The following is a 16,073-nucleotide window of genomic DNA, read 5'->3' as shown; positions in this document are numbered from 1 at the left end:
TAGTTGACAATTTCTATTTCCAGCCAATATAGAGTTGTAAGAACCATATCCTCCACCCTTATACTGATTCTAATAATATTAAATATATAAATGTATGTCTCAGGTTGCTGGAAATCTGGCAATAATCATTACTACAGAAAAATTAGTAAGAAAAGAAAGATAAGGGGTTGGGGATTTAGCTCAGTGGTAGAGCGCTTGCCTAAGAAGCGCAAGGCCCTGGGTTCAGTCCCCAGCTCCGAAAAAAAAAAAAAAAGAACAACAACAAAAAAAGATAATTCCTTCAATTGCTGCAGCTGAATGCCTGGGGACTATGTTCAAACTATGTCAGACAAGTGACACATGTGGGGATGGAGGACAAGAGAGGAGAAAGCTGCAGCAGGAAAACACCCAAAGCACAGCAGATCCAAGACAGAGAGGCAGAAGCAACAGGAAGCACTACAGTAAAGATTCATACAGTTTCATATCAACCAAGTTGAAAACATTGCTCACAGAGTGCTAGGCAAAATGCACAGTACAGAATAGTGTGGGCCCAACTGACAAGGCATAAAACAAGACTCCAGAAGGAGTCAAATTGTTTCCAAATAACTCATGCATGCCCTTGAACAAATCGCAAGTGTATTTACAAAAAGTACAAGGAGAAAAAAAAAGAGCACCCATGGTATAAATACATGATGGTTGTTATATAAGAAAATTACCATGCACAGGGCTGGGGAGAGGCTGCTGTGGGAGGACCTGCTGCATATGTGTAAGGACATGAGTTTGAATGTCCATCACCCTAAGTTTCTTTCTTTCTCTCTTTCTTTCTCTCTTTCTTTCTTTCTTTCTTTCTTTCTTTCTTTCTTTCTTTCTTTCTTTCCTTCTTTCCTTCTTTCCTTCTTTCCTTCGCTCCAGAATTGTAGTAAAAACAGACAGATCCTGGGAGCTTACTGGTCACTGAACTTCAGGTTCAATAAAGCATATGTTGTCCTCCTCTGCCCTAAACACAACCCCTCGTGGGCACATATATCCTCATACACACATGTGCCCATACATGTACCATCGCCCCTGCCAAGACATAGAAATTACCATTCAGATAAAGAAACAGGAGCAAACAAGTCAAAATGAAAAAATAAATCAGTAAATGGATAGCCACTTAGTATTGGCACAAATAATCAGTAATCAGAGGCTATAACTATATTTTATATGTCCAAAAATCTACAGACAACTTAAAAGTTCAGATGTGAGAAATGCAAAGAATATTTTAACTTGATGGAATTGAAAAACGAAGTAATGTCTGCTGTGAAAAACTATTTCAGTAAGATTATAGAATTCAAGGAAAAATACTTGTGAACTTGAAGATAATACAACGGAAATCATCCAAAATGTAACAGAAATATTTTTTGATATTTATTTGTATTGTTTTTAATTATGAGGGAAAGCATCGCACGCGAGTTGGGGTGTCGAAGGAAGGTACTTGCTGAAGCTAGAATCCTAGCCAATCGTCAGCTGCCCAACGTCAGGGCTGGGAACTGAACTTAGGTCCTGTGGAAGAATTGTGAATACTCTTAAAAACTGAGCCATCTCTCCAGCCACGACAGAAAGATGTTTAAAGTGGAAATAGAGAATAACTTTGGAGGTCAAATGATGTATGACATGGGAGCTCTTAAAAGAGGTATCAAAAAGAGAGCCAGAAGATGAGAAGATCAAAACCTCTCCAGCTGGGATGAAAACCATAAATCTGCATATCCAAATATCTCAGCAAACTCAAAACACGAAGAATACTTTCAAAAAAAATACAAAAAACTATGTCAAAAAACACCAAAATTAAATGGTTGTAAGCCTTTGAAAAAGATAAAATCTTGATGGTAGTAAAAAAAAAAAAAGAAGATGCCACCCAAAGAAGAATGAAACCAATGTCTCAGAAATAGTGGAAACTAGGGGCAGGATCTTTGAAGTATAAAAAACAAAGCTTTATAAATGTTCACAATTTTAAAATATCTTTCAAAAACAAGGTAAAATAAAGAATTTCCCAGTCAAACAAAAGCTAAAACCTCCTCACCGGCAGCAGTACAAGAATAAGGGGGAACAATTACAGATATGAGGGAGCAGAAAGCCGCAGCTATACACTGGAGTGAGCACCACAGAGCAAGCATGAGGGTAAACATAAAGACTGTCTTAAAGGATCTTAATATCACAAAAGAGAGTGAACTGCTCTAACTTTAGTTAAAATCATATATCGTGGAGTTTAAAGACAAATGGAAGTAAAATACTCAAAAACAGAAACATGAAGGCTAAGAATAGAGAACACACTGCTACGTATTTTTGTATGTGAAATGTTACTGATTATGATAAGGATACTTATTAGGAATCCTATAGCAAAGACAGAAGAACACCACAATGAAAAAGAGTCAAACCAAAAGAAACAAAAGACAAAGAAATGGAGCAAAAATTTAAATCAAGTAGCAAGGTGGTGATCTTAAATTAGTAATTATATCAGTGAAACGACTCTTCGACAAAAGACACATCACCCGGTGTTGATCAGTTTAATTAAATGCTGCCTACAAGAAGCTCACATAATGGGGAAAACCGGAAGTAGAACATGATCTGCTATATCACAGCTGGCTTGTCCTTCCTGCTCCACAAACCTAAGGATGTTCCTGAAGCATCTGTCACAATGTCAGGCCACGCCTTCCTGTAATGACGAAGAGGGCTTTTTCACTTTTAGTTACTTCTGATTTGGGGTGCTTTTGTATGTTCTGGGTAAACAGAGCCCCATTCATTCATTCACCTTTGTTCTCTTCGTATATCTCTAGAAGGCAAGAATTTTGCCTTGGTCGTGAAAGATATTCTGTGATGGAAGAGAAGAGATGGCTTTGTCTTTGCTGGCTGCGTGCCTTCGTGGATTCTGAATTAAACTGAGAACTTCAGGTAGTTCTTGTACAACCAAAACCAGAGCTGCTGTAAGTGATCACAAGGTTGGCCATGTTCTATGGCCACTGCCTGGTCAAGACTGGTAATGAGATACAAGTGAGAGCCACTGGGCTACTGTCAAACCGGCCATCAGGTTTTGGCATGGATTTGAAGCTCAGAGAGAGCGAGATGTGTGTCAATGAGATGCATATTTTGGACATGGGCATAAAGGCTGAAATAACTCTCTTTGCATCTATCTAAACAGGAACAAGCTGTCAAAAGAAGACAAGGATAGACGCTTCAGTGTACAGAAAACAGTGAATGTCTTAGACCAGTGAGCTAGGGACACAGAAGGTGATGCTGGGCAAAGCAACATGCTCGCCTGCCCTTTGTCTGGTTTACAAAGAGCTGCTCCAGTGGGATTTCTTCATGTTTTTGTTATGCTGCTGACATTTATCAACAGTTTGTGACTATCAATTGGTAATAGCCATTTAGATAGCAACCCTAATAATCCTTTGCTATAGTAAAGATATGTCAAACATAAAAAATAAATGAAAAATTAACACCCCAATTGAAAGACAGATTATCCACTGCTGATTTATTTAGTTTAATTAAATGCTGCCTACAAGAAGCTCAGTTTAAACATAACGTGAAAAGCCAGAAGTGGCACATGATCTTCCATATCACAATGAAAAGGAACAAAGTCTCTCCATCAATATCCAACTAAGCAGGCTTAAAAATACACATGACCTAAACAACAGCGAAGTAGATCTCTCTAGTAGAACTGTTAGCGGAAACTGTGAAATAGCACAGGGTGATTCACCAAGAGGACCAATTTGTACTGAATAGCTTTGTTACAGTAAAGAAAGATGTATCAAAGCATATGGTTCCATTTATGTACCTGATTATAATATGATCGTGTAGTATTAGAATACATAAAGCAAACTATAAATGGAATGGTAGAGAAATCCATGTAAATGATTATGCTCTCGGTGACTGACAGGGACAGAAACAGTAGACAGCTGAGCAAGGGTGTGATATACAATGAGAAATGATTGACCCACCCTGACAGATTGGTACTTCCAATGTTACACTGTTACTCTACTCAACCAGTATAACATGAGTGTTCTAATCAGAGTATAGTCTGTATTGGTTAAATAACTCTCACAAGATAACTAAAAAACCCAAAGGATTCAAGTCATATAAAGGATGATCTATGACCATGACAGAACTATAGATCAAGGATCAAAAGCTATAGAGAAAATCCTCAAATGCATGTAAACTAATTAACATACTTATTGAACACAACTATGCAATCTTAATGTGTTTAACTCAACGCAAATTAGAAGTATAGTGTGTAATTTTTAGGACATGAGTAATGCCAGGCCTAGAAATTGACTGCATCAAACGTCAATATGAGAAAAGTTTCAGTAAAACACACTTCAGCATCTCTCCTGAGGAAACTAGAAGGGAATGAACCTCATATATGCTGAAGAAAAGAAAAAACAAGCTGTGCAGAAGAAATAAGCACTTTTAAGACAGAAAAATGATGGGGAAAATAAATTTGACTAGAAGCTAGCACTTTGAGAAGAACAAAACCATTAATATAACTCAACCCAAACTGATCATGAAAATAAAGAGAAAATGTACACACTGCCAATATTGAGAATTAGAGGGATGAAATTAGAATGGGTTCTATAGCTATTAAAATAACAGCTGGGAAATGTTTTGCACAGTAGCATGTTAATAAATTTGACAAATTAGTCACTTCATGTCACTCCCTTGAGACACACAATCAAGCCTCACTCAACAAGAAACGGAATGGAATAATATTAACTGAACACAATAGCAAAGTAGCTTTCTGTCACCTCACCACAGCATACTGGCTGTGACAAGTAGACATGAATGAGGAGACCACTGGGAGAATGTGAGGGAAAGTGCATTAAAAAAACTAAGAATAAGGTTCCCATACCCCCCCAAAGAAGTGCCAAAAAGAAGCCCTAGGGTCCAGGACTCTTTCCTAGGGGAGGGTGAGAGCAGGACCTTTAGTCAGTGAGAAGCCAGCTGTTCCAGCTGTGCAGGACATCCCCCAAGGTACCCCATCATTCTTAACACCTGAAGAATTCTGAGGATTAGGCAGCTGAGAGAGTGGGGGAAGGACCAGAAAGAAGGATCCATACTAATGGAGCTAGAAAGGCTACACTGCACACCACAGTAGCTAGGTTATCAGGAGCACCCTCCCCTGCTGCTGCCAACCTCTCCCTCTGGTCCAGAGAAGATCTAAAGTGGCTCACCTCAGCCCCCATGCACAGTCGGCAGGCGTCTTTAAGACAGCTCACAAACACACATGCAGTGGCTCAACAACTCTGCACAACTAGAAAGAAAGCATGCAAGTTTGATGGAGGAAAACAAATGTCTTTGCATGAAGAGAAGGCGCCTAATCTTATGGATGGCTTCCCAAAAGGAAACAAGGAAGTGAAGCAAGCACAGCCAGAGAACAGACCAGAGTGGCTCACAATCCCGAGGTCAGCTGAGCAAGGATGACTTTCTTTTCTCAGCACTAATAAGTAAAGCCAAAATAAGATGACTGCTTGCTTGATTAAAGAAGACCACAAGGAGATAGTCTAAGAAGCATCTGCAGCACACACACACACACACACACACACACACACACACACACACACACACAGACACGCACACACGCACACACGCACGCATGTATGCACACCAGTCGAGGAAATACCACAGAACAAAGACAAACATTAATTTTCATCAACTAAGACTAAGAATTAAGACAAAAGAAATGCCTGACACGGAATTTAAAGAAATTAAATAATTTGAAGCAATCAATCACTTGACAGCAAAGAGCAGAGGGCATGAACGGGAACATGTGCCATGTTTCTACCCAACCTATGTTTTCGGCTTTTAAACCACTCAGGGCCCACCCCTAAAAATGGCGCTGCCCAAATTCAGGGTACGTCTTTCCCCTCAATTTACCCATTTAAGAAAAATCTCTCAGGCATGCCCACAGCCCAACCTTCTGTAGGTAATCCTCTACTAACAGCTGTCTCCCAGCTGATTCTTGACCATGTCTGCTTGACAATTAAAATGATATAATAAATTATGGGAGTTCCCAAAGGAGAAGAAAATAGGGCATGGATGCTACCTTAAATGAATAGCTGAAAACTTCTCAAATCCCGTGAGAAATGTGCATGTTCAGGTCCGTGACTCCTAAAGGTCTACAAAGAGCTCAAATGTGTCCAATCCAAAGAGGGAGGCTTAGATACATCATTATATTGTCAAAAACACTCCTCCATTGTTGGTGGGATTGCAGACTGGTACAACCATTCTGGAAATCAGTCTGGAGGCAGAAAATTGGACATTCCACTACATGAGGACCCAGCTATCCCTCTCTTGGGCATATACCCAAAAGATGCTCTAACATACAACAAAGACACATGCTCCACTATGTTCATAGCAGCCTTATTTATAATAGCCAGAAGCTGGAAAGAACCCAGATGCCCTTCAACAGAGGAATGGATACAGAAAATGTGGTACATCTACACAATGGAATACTACTCAGCTATCAAAAAACAATGACTTTATGAAATTCGTAGGCAAATGGTCGAACTGGAAAATATCATCCTGAGTGACGTAACCCAATCACAGAAAAACACACATGGTATGCACTCATTGATAAGTGGCTATTAGCCCAAATGCTTGAATTACCCTAGATGCCTAGAACAAATGAAACTCAAGACGGATGATTAAAATGTGAATGCATTACTCCTTCTTTAAAAGGGGAACAAGAATACCCTTGGCAGGGAAGAGAGAGGCAAAGATTAAAACAGAGACTGAAGGAACACCCATTCAGAGCCTGCCCCACATGTGGCCCATACATATACAGCCACTCAATTAGACAAGATGGATGAAGCAAAGAAGTGCAGGCCAACAGGAACCAGATGTAGATCTCTCCCCAGAGACACAGCCAGAATATAGCAAATACATAGGCGAATGCCAGCAGCAATCCACTGAACTGAGAACAGGACCCCCATTGAAGGAATCAGAGAAAGGACTGAAAGAGTTTGAAGGGGCTTGAGACCCTATATGAACAATAATGCCAACCAACCAGAGCTTCCAGGGACTGGGCCACTGCCCAGGGACTGTACATGGACTGACCCTGGGCTCCAACCTCATAGGTAGCAATGAATAGCCTAGTAAGAGCATCAGTGGAAGGGGAAGCCCTTGGTCCTGCCAGGACTGAACCCCCAGTGAGCGTGATTGTTGAGGGGAGAGCAGTGAAGAACACCCATGGAAAAGGGGAAGGGGAGAGGTTAGGGGGATGTTGGCCCAGAGGCTGGGAAAGGGAATAACAATCAAGATGTAAATAAGAAATACCCAAGTTAATAAAGATGAAAAAAAATGTTTGAAAGCAGCAACAGGAAAGAGAATGTTACATACATAGAAGCCTTCATTAGAATACTCATGTATTTCTCAGCAGAATTTTACAGATGGGAAGAGAACAGGATGAATATGCAATGCACTGCTTTTTATTTCCCCGTTTAAGAAAAAAAATATAGCAAAATTATCTTTTAATAGCGAACAAAAGGTAAACAAGAAAAGTGGCCCCAGATCTACATCGCCCATTCCTGGATCTGCTGGAAGGAGACCTAAGCAGGACCTTCAGGTTGGACTAAAAAGATCATAATGAATGACATGAAAGGAGGTCACAGTCAAAACTTCCCAAAGGCAAATATATAGTCAAATTCAGAATACTCGAAGACCGTGACAAAGGCAGGTAAAGGACTTTTAACTTCAGCCTAATAGCTATGAGAAGGTAAAAGAATTAAGAATAGCACCTACAGTAATTCAGTAATGAGGACACTGTATGAAATAAGTAAATCATAACAGAAATAAGGAGGTATATGTAAAGTTTTCATATGAGGTTAAAGGCTGTGAATGAAAGTTCACTCATAATGTTTTACAGAAAGCCCATGATAATGGACAGGCAAGATCTATAGAGCACATGCAACAGAGAACAAGAAGGAACCCCATCTTATCATTATATATAAAAAATTCCTCAAAGCACAAAAGACAGCAGGAGAGGATAAGGAAACAAAGGAATTGCAAAACAATTAATAAATGGGCAAGAGTTCATACCTATCAATAATTACTCCAGATATAAATTAACTAAATTCTCAAATCAAAAGATTAATTATATTTTAAGCCATAAGGATATGAAGCTAGGAATCAATAACAAGAAGAAAACTCAAAATTAAGAAACACACATTCTTGAAACTAGAAGGGAAAAGTTGAAATCAGTGCAGAAATATAATGCCCAAAAGCTTACAGGAGGCAGCAAAAATAGTTCTAAAAGAGGAGACTATGCTGGTAAATGCCCATATAAATAAAATTCTGAAATAATCGAAGTTTGTATCTCAGAAGTATCAAAAGACCCAACATAGTAGAAATAAACAGAGACAAGAAAAATAATAAGTAAGATCAATAAGATGAATTGGTATTTTGAAAAGAAGCCTTTATTAATACTGAAGAACAAAAGAAAAGACAAAATAGAAAAGGAAAGAGAAGACATTTCTTCTAATAGCCCCCAAATAAAAGAAGATCGTAAGAAAGTAGTATAAAAAATGTGTGCCCACGCTTTGGACAGACAAGAAGAAAGACACACTTTCTAGAGGTATGCGATCTACACAGTGAGTCACGGAGAAACAGAAAGCTGATCAGACTTATGCTGAGTGAAGGGATGACTCAGTATTTCAACATCTACCGTGTGTGAATTTCTCACACAACTAACTTTTTTAAAAACATTTGATCAAGAGATAGTCCAGGGTCTAATGACTTAACTACCAGCATTTAAGAAGAGTCCATAATATTCCTTCGTGACCACATGCCATTTCTATTCTACATAGTCTGCAAGTCCAAGAAAAATAATAAAAAAAAGCATCAAAATTGGAAAGAGAAGAAAAAAATAATTTATTTGCAGACATCATCTCTGTTTCTTATTCATGTTCACACGTATGGCGAATGTAAACATGTTCACATGTGTGTGCACATGAGTATGGATGTACACAAACACATATGTGTCTGTAAGGAAGCCAAAGGTTGACGTACAGGTGGCATCGAACCCAGATCTGCATGCTTAAGTGCTATCCCTTTAGCAATCAAGCCATGTCCCCAGTCCCTGACATATTATTTTACACACACACACACACACACACACACACACACACACATACACACACACACACACAGCTATGGCTACAACTAATAATAGTAAGATGCCAGCAAGATACAAAATCAGCCTACAAAAATTGTCTGTGTTTCTATTCATTACCCATATATCCTTAAATAAATAAATAAATAAGAAAACAATCCCAACTACAAAAACATTTTTTAAATGATAAACAAAAGTTAGGAAAATTTTAACTGAAGATGTGAAAGATCTTCGTACTGAGAACGAAAGGCCTTTGATGAAGCTATACCATTCCTGGGCACGGACACCAAGGACACTCCATCTTACTACAAGGACACTTGCTCAGTTATGTTCATCACAGCTTTATTCACAATAGCCAGAAACTACAAACAACCCAGATGTCCCTCCACCGAAGAATGGATAGAGAAAATGTGATACATTTACACAATGGAATATTAATCAGCTCTTTAAAAAAATGACATCAAGAAATATACCGCAACTGGAAAAAATCATCCTGAGTAAAGTAACCTAGACCCTGAAAGCCAAATATAGGATGTATTCATTTATAAGTGGAGATTTATCAAACTAAATCCCACAGACCCAGACAGGTTAGGTTATGAGGGGGATCCAGGAGGTAAGTGTTGACTGGGGATGAGTGGGGCAGGAGCAGGAGGAATCAGGTGCAGGGGGATGAAGGGGGTAAAAAGGATGGTGGGAGAGAGGGCAGGGAGAGACAGCTGTAATTGAGGTGCACCTGGTGAGTGGAAACCTAAAGCAGTGGAAACATCCAGGACTCTCTGAGGGTGAGCCTACTGAGAACGGAAGGATGTGAGCACTGGAGTACTAGTGAGTACTGGAGGATGTGGAATATGAGTGGGCTACCTTTGTAACCAGGGAAGTCTTCCAGTGGAGCACTGGGCTGCATTGGACTGACTTGTTGGCTAAGGGGTCCTGTGGAGATCCCTAAACAACCAGGCTGGTGCTAGAATAGTGGGTCAGAGAGGAGGTGGAAGGAATTTGGGAGAAGTGAGAGGAGGGGAAACTGTGGCCAGGATGTATGGTATGGAACAAGAATCTATTTTTAATTTTAAAAACAGAACAAACAAAAAGAAAGTAAAAAGTGGAAAGACATACCAAGTTCATGGGCTGGGTGAAGTAATATTGCTAAAAGGCCCATGCTACCCCAAGAACAATGTGCAGCTTAATGCAATCTTTTACCAAACTGCCAGTGAGATTTTCAGAGAAATAAAAAAGAAAATCCTAAAATTGCATAGAACCACAAAAAAAAAAAAAAAGAACAAAAATATCTAAATCTGTCTTATTTTAAAAAACAAAGCTCTTTCTTGGCCCTTGTGGTCATACTGGGAGCAGGGTTCCTACAGGGCAAGTCTGTCTGGGAGACTGTGTTGTGAGACCACTTTAGCTGGTTCCAAGTGAGGTCTTCTGAACCCCAAAGAGCACATGGCTCTTCCTAAGGTTCAAGATGTCTGTGTTGGAGATGAAACTGAACCTACTTGAGCAAGAAATGTGCTTATGTATATAAAGCAAAACCAGCTCAGCGACTCCTGAGGGAGACCAAACCAATCTAGAGTGACCCGGGGAAAGGTAACCAGGATGCATGGAAACAGTGGCTCAGTCCAGGCTGAATTCTGAAGCCACCTTTCTACAAAGGCCAGTGGACTCCGAATCCACTGGATCCCATAGCCCTCACTGATTCAAACCAAGGGAAGGTAAAAGTTAGACCCATCATACTTCCTGACTTCAAATTACATTGCAAAGCCCTTCTGTTAAAATCAGGATGGCACTAGGTCAAAAACAGATGCCCCAACCCCCAGAATACTTCTGAAATAGGTCACAATTCATCTTCAACAAAAATCACACACCGAAAATTCACAATGGGGAAGAAGTTCCTTCAACAGATGATGTTGAGGAAATTGGCTAGACACATGCGAAGGACTGAAGCTAGACTGGTCCGTCAGACATATAGACACACACACACACACACACACACACACACACACACACACACACACACAATCAGCCCTTCACATATACAGATATAATCAGCCAAAAATCAAAACTTTTAGGAAACAATTGTGTATCTACTAAACCTACAGGGACATTTTAACTCATCACTATATTTTAAGCAGTATAGCATGTTCTGGTTTTATCTCTTGTTGTAACAAATACCCTGACCAAATGTTAGTTAGGAAAATAATCTACTTCAATTCACAATTGTAGACTACTATGTCACTGAGGGAAGTCAAGATAGGCAGAAACTCAAAGCAGGCAAGCCTGCTTGAAATTCTATACATCATTACCTCTGAGCAAAGAGTTAATTCAAAGCCAAAGTACAGCAGGAAACATGGAGAATGCGGCTTGTTAACTGGGGTCACTGGCTAGCTTTTCTCAGACAATTTTCTTAGGCATGCCAAGGATGGTGCTGCCCACAGGACAGTGGTCCCTCCTACAGCAATTAACAGTCAATCCAATCACAGAGAGGAGGGCAAGGAAAGAGAGAGATGAGAGAGGGGGAGGAGGGAGAAAGGGAAGGAAGGAGAGGGAGGAAGGGGAAGGGAGAGGGAGAGACAAAGACAGAGAGACAGAGAGACAGAGAGAGAGCAATGAAATACTATCACTAAATTTCCTTCTAGGGGAGAGGGTCTACCCCTTCCTCTCTAACAACAACAAACCATGATACAAGTCCATTAATGTCCACCATGGGGAAACAATGAGTTTACTGGCTTACTTATAAAGCATGGGTTAGAGATTATTGACAGAAGCTTCGAAGGCTCCAAAGCAGCCATACTGGAAAGTCTTCACCCAGTGTAGATATTGGCTTCCCAGTAGTCATATGTATGGAAACCCCTTCCCCAGTTTGCACTATCTTACTCTAGCACCTCCTCTAGAACCTAAGGCCACAGGTAATTGGGAAATAATTACCAAAAGAATGGTGGTTTACTCTGATGAGGGTGCTAGGACTCCTCGTACATTCTCTGTCTAGGCAAGAAGGCACAGTTCACTCATTAGGATATCAGTAGTTCTGCTTTCAGGATAACATCTTGCATCACTATGCTAAATTGCAAAAAAATAAAAAATGAATAAATAAACCTTGAACATTAATAGGGTTTTGGTGTCTATAGAAGGCTTGGAACAAAAATCTCCTGCAGATACAGGGGTCAGAGGAATTCTGTGATGTCACCACTATGTAGAATCTAAAAGGCTCCAACTCCTTAAAACAGAAAATAAAATGGTAGTTACCAGCAAGTGGAAGGTAGGGAACATGAGATGATGGTCAACAACTATAAACTTTAAATTATAAGTTGAAAATTTTCTGGAGATCCAATGTAAATATGTGATAAAGCATTATATTCTTGCAATTTGTTCATAGAGCAGAATTTAAAATTATTGATCACCAAAGAAAAAGAATATGCCAGGTGATATGTGTGTGTGTGTGTGTATGTGTGTGTGTATCATATCATTTACATTGAATATTTATAAATTGTGTTAGTTATATCCCACTAAAGCTGGGAGAGGCAGACTAAAACATAATCTGGGTAGGCATGTGGTGATAAATGTGAAATGTGAACATTTTAAAATGTTCTGTGTCTGGGAAATTAGTAAAACACACTACCAGTGTATCTGTGTGATATCTGTGTGACTATTCCTAGAAAGGATTAACTAAAAGATAAGACCCACCCGGGACGTGAATGACACCATCTCATGGCAGGGTGTGACTGAATGGGGATAGAGAGAAAGCCCACCAGTGAAACATACTTTTTCTTTCTCTTTTTTGTTGAGGGTCATCTTGTGTATTGTATAACCAATGTGCTGTTAAGAGTGTTCCCCCATTAATTCCTGATTAGTCCGATAAAAGGCTCCTTTTCTTACGATGATAATCTATACATAATAAAAATAATTCTGAAACAACTATGAAAACTATCATGTAAGAACTGCATTCAAAATGTTCAGTCCATTTGTGTTTGGCAACAATTAAATAACTCTATTATGTGTTCTATCTTGGTGAGTCCAGAGTTCTGCACCTAAATCGTTTTCTATCATAACTTGTATTACTAACCTAAAAACATCTTAGACCTAAAAACATCTCCCACCCATCCTTGATGATGTGCGCTGTTCCTACCGTGATGAACTGAAATCATGAGCTAAAATAACTTTTCCTGCCTTAAGTTACTTTCCCCATGGGTTTCTCACAGCAACAGGAAGTATAAGGAGGCTTTTAGATCAAAAGGCTTTGTACTTGGCACCCCTTACATACAACACCAGGCCCAGGTGACTTTCCTAGTGAGTTCCACTCATCATTAGAGAGAAAATGTGTGTGTGTGTGTGTGTGTGTGTGTGTGTGTGTGTGTGTGTGTGTGTGTGTGTGTGTGTGTAAAATACTCCCTGATTCTTTGAGGCCAAAATTAGTTAGAAAACATAACTCAGAAAATGCAAGAAAGGAAAATTACAAATCAATATCCATTATCAACAATGATGCTAGAATGCTTAAAATCTCAGCAAATGGAATCTAAACTATACAGTTAATTATATGCCAACCACTCCTCAATAGGACTGCTACTTACTACCCCAGCTGAGAACACCTCTCTTCCTGTGATCATCTCAGAGTTAGATGGTCTCTATGGCACAGTCCAGACAAGCAGCCATCTCAGACTTTCCTTGTGGTTAAGAGTTTAAAGACAGGGCTTTGCCTCAAGCAGTGTTGTTGTTGTTGTTGTTGTTGTTGTTGTTGTTGTTGTTGTTGTTGTTGTTGTCATCATTGTTGTCTTTTAAAAAGCTAATAATTGACTGTGGTTTTAGATAAAGGTTATAGAAAAGGAACTAAACTCCAGAAGACAGAGCCCACCAGAATTCATCACAGCCTGGGTGAGAGCCTGGACTCCTTCCCAAAAACACAGTGTTCCACCTTCTGAGTTTTTCCCTTCTCCAACCTGCAAACTTTGACTTCCTAATCCTATGCCACTCCCCCCTCAAAAATAATCATCCACAGGCCCTCCTCACCCTTATTTTCCACCCCCCAACCCTGTGATAGTCAGTAGTGGTCCTTTGGGGTGCTCACTAGTACAGCCAGGGTAGAAGCTTTTAAGTCAAGATCAAGCATGACAGCTGCATTAACAGGACACTCCAGAAGACAGAATAGCAGCAGCCCCAGCTAGCAACAGGAAAGGGAACATCAGGACTCACATAGCTAACAGTGAAGACCAGAAACCCCTTAAAAAGAACAGGAAAATGAAACGAGACAAACCTACAAATCCACAAAGGCAGACTTTAATTGTTCCTTATTCTTCTGCTCCCTAAAAGCACAATCCAATGGGACCTTTGGAATTGACACTTCCCATTTGATCTACGGATCAAACTTGGCCATAGCTTGCCCTTTAATTAGGGGAAGAAGTTGGAGCTAACATATAAGCAATGCCCCAGTGAAATGCTCCAGTGACAGAGGAATTCCCCCACGTGAAACGGACAGGTCAAGAAAACGGAAAGATTCCCCTATATCCCTGCTAGTCTACAGCCCTGTAACAAGACAGATGGCATTATCCCTTTTAAACTGACGTCGCATCAAACACAATCTCCACCAGCTCAGCTTCTAAAACCTTAAACAGCTCCAGTCCTGAAATGCCTTTACACTGACAAACTTTAATTCAAAGACTTAAAATGTTTAGAGAATTGTCCCCAAATTTGGTGGGGCGGGAGGGGGCGGGGTTGCAAAATTCTCTTTCTGGGAGAAAGATAAACACTTTATTTAATTAACTGTAAACTACTCAGGGAGATAGGGCCTTAGGCCCCAGACATCTGTGGGGCAGTGGTTGGGATGCAGTAAAGGCCTCTCCCTTGGGCAAGACACCTCACCCAGAATACACTGGAAACTGAAAGGCGAGCAGATGGCCTGGCTGGAGCGAGACCCAAAGGTGAAGGAGGGAAACATCTAGCAGGCTAGAGAAGCTTTTTGTTAGGAGCCGGCTGAGAGCCTGCGTGCCTGCAAGAGCCCCTGGGAGGGTCACTTACTTGTCCAATATGAAATCACATTCTAGCTAGCAGGCCAGCAGGCCACCAAGCACAGCCGCACCGCACCCAGCAGGGCGGTCCAAACAAGCTGTGACTCCGCCTGCTTCTGTGCAGCCACTCCAGCAATCCTTGTAAGGCGTATCCTGATTGGTCCTTTGAAACGGGCACCAGGAATGGTCAGTACTTGTGAGTCCTGCCCCTTCCCGCTACACTGCAAGTCCTGGCTTTGCGTTTCAAACTCCTCCTTAGATCGCTGCCTAGACTTTAAAGCCGCTAAGGCAACAGAGACTGCTCAATCTAAGCAATCCCCTCTGAGCGCCAGCTCTCCTAGCCCATCCTACAGTATCTAATGGACTGTTAAATCGCTCTCGGCTGAGCACCAGGGTTGCTGTGGGCTTACAATTCCTCGAACCCTTTATACCCGGTGCTTTTCAGGAATTCTCTCACTTCATCGTGTGCTTAAGGTGCATCGTCTTTGAGGTAAAGATTACAGTAAATCTCAAAGAAAAATGGGCTCCTGCCTTTGAGAAGTTGACAGACGAGTTGATACTGACCTTTCCAGTAAGCTACATGTTTTCCATCCTTATCGCTAGATGCTGAGAGCCCAAAACCGGTTTGGGTTTTTACTGGAGACTATCCCAAGTTGTGAAGGCCAAACCTTCTGAATAATAACAGGGACTTCCTGAAACAGACCTAATGTATTTATTATGTTAAGACTGGTATCCACAGGACTTGAGAGTAAGCAAGTGATCTATCTCTCTTGGTCATCCAGGTGAGAACTCTGTCTTGGTGAGGCTGAGGCCACAGGATTAGTCCTGCACCCTGCTGGAGGTCTTGCTTTAGATTTAATTTCCTCTACACAAGCAGTCTCAACCTGCTTTGGTGTCCGTATCTCAGATATTTACATTATGATTCATAACGATAGCAAAAGTAGATATGTGAAGAAGTA

General features: G+C 40.5%; 1 protein-coding gene across 1 annotated transcript in view; it reads right to left on the bottom strand.

Annotated features, from left to right (window-relative positions):
* Positions 1 to 15,219, bottom strand: part of Fggy (FGGY carbohydrate kinase domain containing) — a 364,908-nt gene extending 349,689 nt beyond the window's left edge. The window contains exon 1 of the mRNA XM_032901907.1: positions 15,125 to 15,219. The gene's annotated coding sequence lies outside the window, so the exon portion shown is untranslated. The remainder of the gene's footprint in view (positions 1 to 15,124) is intronic.
* Positions 15,220 to 16,073: the final 854 nt, after the last annotated feature.

Source organism: Rattus rattus, chromosome 1, assembly GCF_011064425.1.
Source record: "Rattus rattus isolate New Zealand chromosome 1, Rrattus_CSIRO_v1, whole genome shotgun sequence".
In the NCBI taxonomy this organism is placed as follows: Eukaryota; Metazoa; Chordata; class Mammalia; order Rodentia; family Muridae; genus Rattus; species Rattus rattus.
This window is presented reverse-complemented; position numbering and strand designations above follow the sequence as displayed.